Source organism: Pongo abelii, chromosome Y (genome assembly GCF_028885655.2).
Source record: "Pongo abelii isolate AG06213 chromosome Y, NHGRI_mPonAbe1-v2.0_pri, whole genome shotgun sequence".
NCBI lineage: Eukaryota > Metazoa > Chordata > Mammalia > Primates > Hominidae > Pongo > Pongo abelii.
The window spans coordinates 19,979,089-19,984,756 of record NC_072009.2 but is presented as its reverse complement, the minus strand read 5'-3'; positions in this window follow the sequence as shown (position 1 = coordinate 19,984,756).

Here is a 5,668-nt window from a genome sequence, read left to right as displayed (position 1 = left end):
CATGAAAAAAAGTTTCTGAGAATGCTTCTGTCTGGTTTTTATGTGAAGATATTTCGTTTTCCAGCACAGGCCTCAAAGCGCTCCAATTATCCACTTGCAGACTATACAAAAACAGTGTTTCAAAACTGTTCTATCCAAAGGAATGTTCAGCTCTGTGAGTAGAATTCACTCATCACGAGGAAGTTTCTGAGAATGCTGCTGTCTAGTTTCTATAAGAAGACATTTCCTTTTCTAACATAGGTCTCAAAGCGCTCACAATAAGCCCTGGCACACTCCACAAAAGGAGTGTTTCCAAAATGTTCTATCAAAATGAACGTTGAAGACTGTGAGTTAAATGCACACGTCAAACTGAAGTTTCTGAGAATGGTTCTGTCTAGGGTTTATGTGAAGATATTTTCTTTTCCAGCATAGGCCTCCAAAAGCTCGAAATATCCACTTGCAGATTTTCTAAAAAGGGTGTTTCCAAACTGTTCTATCAAAAGGAAGGTTCAACTCTGTGAGTTGAATGCTCACATCACAAAGAAGTTTCTGAGAATGCTTCTGTCTAGTGTTCATGTGAAGATATTTCCTTTTCAAGCATAGGCCTCAAAGCGCTCCAGATATGCAGTTGCAGACTCTACAAAAAGTGTGTTTCAAAAGTGTTCTATGAAAAGAAAGTTTCAACTCTGTGAGTTGAATGCACATATCGTGAAGAAGTTTCTGAGAATGCTTCTGTCTAGTTTTTAGGTGAAGATATTTCATTTCCCAGCATAGGCCTCAAAGCGCTCCAAATATGCACTTGCAGATTCTACAAAAAGAGTGTTTCAAAACTGCTCTTTCAAAAGGAAGGTTCAAGTCTGTGAGTTGAATGCACTCATCAGAAAGAAGTTTCTGATAATGGTTCTGTCTAGTTTTCATCTGCAAGTATTTCCTTTTCCACTAGATGCCGCAATCGCACCAAATTTCCACCTGCAGTTTCCACAAAAAGAGTGTTGCAGGACTGCTCCAGGAAAAGGAATCTTCAACTCTCTCAGTTCAATCCCCTCAAGACATAGAAGTTTCTGATAATGTTTCTGTCTAGCTTCTATATGAAGATATTTCCTTTTCCAGCATAAGCCTCAAAGAGCTCCAAATATCCACTTGCGAATTCTACAAAAACAGTGTTGCAATACTTTTCTACCAAAAGGAAGGTACAACTCTGTGAGTTCAATGCACTCATCACACAGAAGGTTCACAGAATGCTTCCATCTAGCTTTTACGCAATGATATTTCCTTTTGCAGCAAAGGCTTCAAAGCGCTCTTAATGTCCACTGGCAGATTCTACGAAGAGTGTCTCAAAACTGCTCTATCAAAAGGTAGGTTGAACTCTGTGAGTTCAATGCCCAAAGCACAGGGAACCTTCTGAGAATGCTTTTATGTAGTTTCTACGTGAACATATTTTCTTTTCCAGCATTGGCCTCCAAGCACTCCATCCATCCACTTGAAAATTCTACTAAAAGAGTGTTTCAAAACTTCTCTACCAAAAGAAAGGTTGAACTTTGTGAGTTCAAGGCACACATCACAAAGAAGTTTCTGAGAATGCTTCTTTCCAGCTTTTACGTGAAGAGATATCCTTTTCCAGCATAGGCCTCAAAGCGCTCCATATATCCACTTGCACATTCTAGCAAAGCGTGTGTCAACACTGCTCTTTCAAAAGGAAGCTTCAAGTCTGTGAGTTGAATGCACTCATCACAAAGACGTTTCTGAGAATTCTCCTGTCTAGTTTTCATGTGAAGATGCTTCCATTTAAAATCTAGGCCTCAAATACCTCCAAATATTCACTTGCACATTCTACAAAAAGGCTGTTTCAAATCTTCTCTATCAATTGGAAGGTTCAACTCTGTAAATTGAATGCACTCACCACAAAGAAGATTCCGAGATTGCTTCTGTCTACTTTGTATGTGAAGACATTTCCTTTTCCAACATAGGCCTCAAAGCGCTCCAAAAAACACTTGCAGATTCTAAAAAAACAGTTTTTCAAAACTGTTCTATCAAAAGGAACGTTCAACTCTGTGAGTTGAAGGCACTCATCACAAAGAGGTTTCTGAGAATGCTTCTGTCTAGTTTTTATGGGATGATATTTCTTATTCCAACATTGGCCAAAAAGCGCTCCAAATATCCGCCTTCAGATGGCACTGAAAGAGGGTCTCAAAAATGCTCTATCAGAAGGAAGGTTCAAGTCTGTGAGTTGAATGCTCTCATCACACAGAAGGTTCTGAGAATACTTCAGTCTAGTTTTTATCAGAAGATATTTCCATTTCCTTGCATAGGCCTGAAATCGCTCCAAATATCGACTTGCAGATTATACGAATAGAGTATTTCCAAACTGCTCTGTCAAACGGCAGGATCAACTCTGTGAGTTGAATGAACACATCATGAAGAAGTCTCTGAGAATGCTTCTGTCTAGTTTTTAGTTGAAGATATTTCATTTCCCAGCATCGTCTCAAAGCGCTCCAAATATCCACTTGCAGATTCTACAAAAACTTTGTTTCTAAACTGCTCTTTGAAAAGGAAGGTCCAAGTCTGTGAGTTGAATGCACTCATCGCAAAGAATTTTCTGAGAATGCTTCTGCCTAGTTTTCACGTGAAGATATTTCCTTTTCCAACATTGGCCCCGAAGCCCTCCTAACATCCACTTGCAGATTTTACAAAAAGAGTGTTTCCAAACTGCTCTATCAAAAGGCAGGTTCAACTCTGTGAGTCAAATGCACGCATCGTGAAGAAGCTTCTGAGAATGCTACTGTCTAAGTTTTAGGTGAAGATATTTCATTTCCCAGCAAAGGCTTCAAAGCGCTCTAAATATCCACTTGCAGATTCTACAAGAAGAGTGTTTCAAAACTGCTCTTCCAAAAGGAAGGTTCAAGTCTGTGAGTTGAATGCACTCATCAAAAAGAAGTTTCTGAGAATGCTTCTCTCTAGTTTTTATGAGAAGATATTTCCTTTTCCAGCATAGGCCTCAAATCGCTCCAAACATCCACTAGCAAATTCTACAAAAGGAGTGTTTCAAAACTGTGCTATCAAAAGGAAGATTCCACTATTTGAGTTGAAGGCATAAAGCACACGGAAGTTTCTGACAGTGCTTCCGTCTAGTTCTCATGTGAAGTTATTTCCTTTTCCAGTGTTGGCCTCTTAGCACTCCAAATAACCACTTGCAGATCCTAGAAAGAGTGTTTCAAAACTGCTCTACCAAAAGGAAGGTTCAACTCGGTGAGTTGAATGCGCACCTCGCAAAAAGTTTCTGAGAGTGCTTCGGTTTAGTTTTTATGTGAAGATATTTCGTTTTCCAGCACAGTACTCAAAGCGCTCTAAATAGCCACTTGCAGAGTCTATAAAAAGAGTGTTTCAAAACTGTTCTATCGAAAGGAACGTTCAACTCTGTGAGTAGAATGCACTCATCACAAGGAAGTTTCTGAGAATGCTTCTGTCTAGTTTTTATGTGAAGAAATTTCCTTTTCCAACATAGGCCTCAAAGCGCTCCAAATAAACACCTGCAGATTCTACAAAAGGGGTCTTTCCAAAATGTTCTATCAAAACCAACGTTCAAGCCTGTGAGCTGAATGCACTCACCACACAGAAGTTTCTTAGACGTCTTCTGTCTAGTGTTTATGTGGAAATATTCTCTTTTACAGCATAGGCCTCAAATAGCTCCAAATATCAACTTGCAGATTTTACAAAAAGGGTGTTTCCAAACTCCTCCATCAAAAGGCAGGTTCAACTCTGTGTGTTTAATGCACACATCAGAAAGAAGTTTCTGAGAATGCTTCTGTCTAGCCTTTATGTGAAAATATTTCCTTTTCAAGCATACGCCTCAAAGCGCTCCAAATATGCCGTTGTAGACTCTACAAAAAGTGTGTTTCAAAACTGCTCTACGAAAAGAAAGGTTCAAAGCTGTGAGTTGAATACACAGATCGTGAAGAAGTTCCTGAGAATGCTTCAATCTAGTGTTTAGGTGAAGATATTTCACTTCCCAGCATAGGCCTCAAAGCGCTCCAAATATCCACTTCCAGATTCTACAGAAAAGTGTTTCAAAACTGCTCTTTGGAAAGGAAGCTTCAACTCTGTGAGTTTAAAGCACTCATTGCGAAGAGGTTTCTGGGAGTTCTTCCGTCTAGTTTTCATGTAAAGATGTTTCCATTTCAAGCATAGGTCTCTAATCGCTCCAAATATTCACCTGCAAATTCTACAAAAAGGGTGTTTCAAAACTTCTCTATCAATAGGAAGGTTCAACTCTGTGAGTTGAATGCACTCCTTACAGAGAAGTTTCTGAGAATGTTTCTATCTATGTTTTACGCGAAGATATTTCCTTTTCCAACACAGGCCTCAGTGCGCTCCGAATCAACACTTCCAGATACTACAAAAACAGTGTTTCAAAACTGTTCTATCAAAAGGAACTTTCAACTCTGTGAGTTGAAGGCACTCATCACAAAGAAGTTTCTGAGAATGCTTCTGTCAATCTTGTATGCAATGAGATTTCCTTTTGCAGCATAGGACTTAAAGCTCTCCAAATATCCACTTGCAGATTCCACAAAAAGAGTGTTGCAAAACTTCTCTATCAAAAGGCAGGTTGAACTCTGTGTGTTGAATGCCCAAAACACAGGGAACTTTCTGAGAATGCTTTTGTCTAGTTTCCACGTGAAGATAGTTCCTTTTCCAACATAGGCCTCAAAGCGCTCTGAATATCCACTTGCCGATTGTACAAAAAGAGTGTTGCAAAACTTCTCTATCAAAAGGCAGGTTGAACTCTGTGTGTCGAATGCCCAAAACACAGGGAACTTGCTGAGAATGCTTTTGTCTAATTTCTACGTGAAGATATTTCCTTTTCCATCATAGGCCTCAAAGTGCTCCGAATAAACACTTGTAGATCCCACCAAAAGAGTGTTTCAAAGCTCTTCCATCTACAGGAACTTTCACGTCTGTGAGTTGAATGCACTCATCACAAAGAGGTTTCTGAGAATTCTTCTGTTTAGTTTTTATGTGATGATATTTCATTTTCCAGCATTGGCCTAAAGGTGCTCCAAATATCCACCTTCAGATGGGACTGAAAGAGTGTTTCAAAACTGAACTATCAAAAGGAAGGTTCAAGTCTGTGAGTTGAATGCACTCATCCACAGAAGCTTCTGAGAATGCTTCTGTCTCGTTTTTAGGCGAAGATATTTCCTTTTCCTTGCATAGGCCTCAAATCGCTCCAAATATCCCCTTGCAGATATTACAAAGAGAGTGTTTCCAAACTGCCCTATCGAAAGGCAGTTTCAACTCTGTGAGTTGAAGGCACGTATGGTGAAACAGTTTCTGAGAATGCTTGTGTGTACTTTTTAGGTGAAGGTATTTCCTTTTCCAGCACAGGCCTCAAATCGCTCCAAACATCCAGTAGCAAATTCTACAAAAGGAGTGTTTCAAACCTGTGCTATCCAAAGGAAGATTCCACTATATGAGTTGAACGCATAAAGCACACGGAAGTTTCTGAGAATCCTTCCGTCTAGTTCTCAGGTGAAGATATTTACTTTTCCAGTGTTGGCCCTTTAGCACTCCAAATATCCACTTTCAGATTCTACAAAAAGAGTGTTTCAAAACTGCTCTATCAAAACGCAGGTTCCACTCGGTGAGTTGAATGCACGCATCGGAAAAGATTTCTGAGAATTCTTCTGTCTAG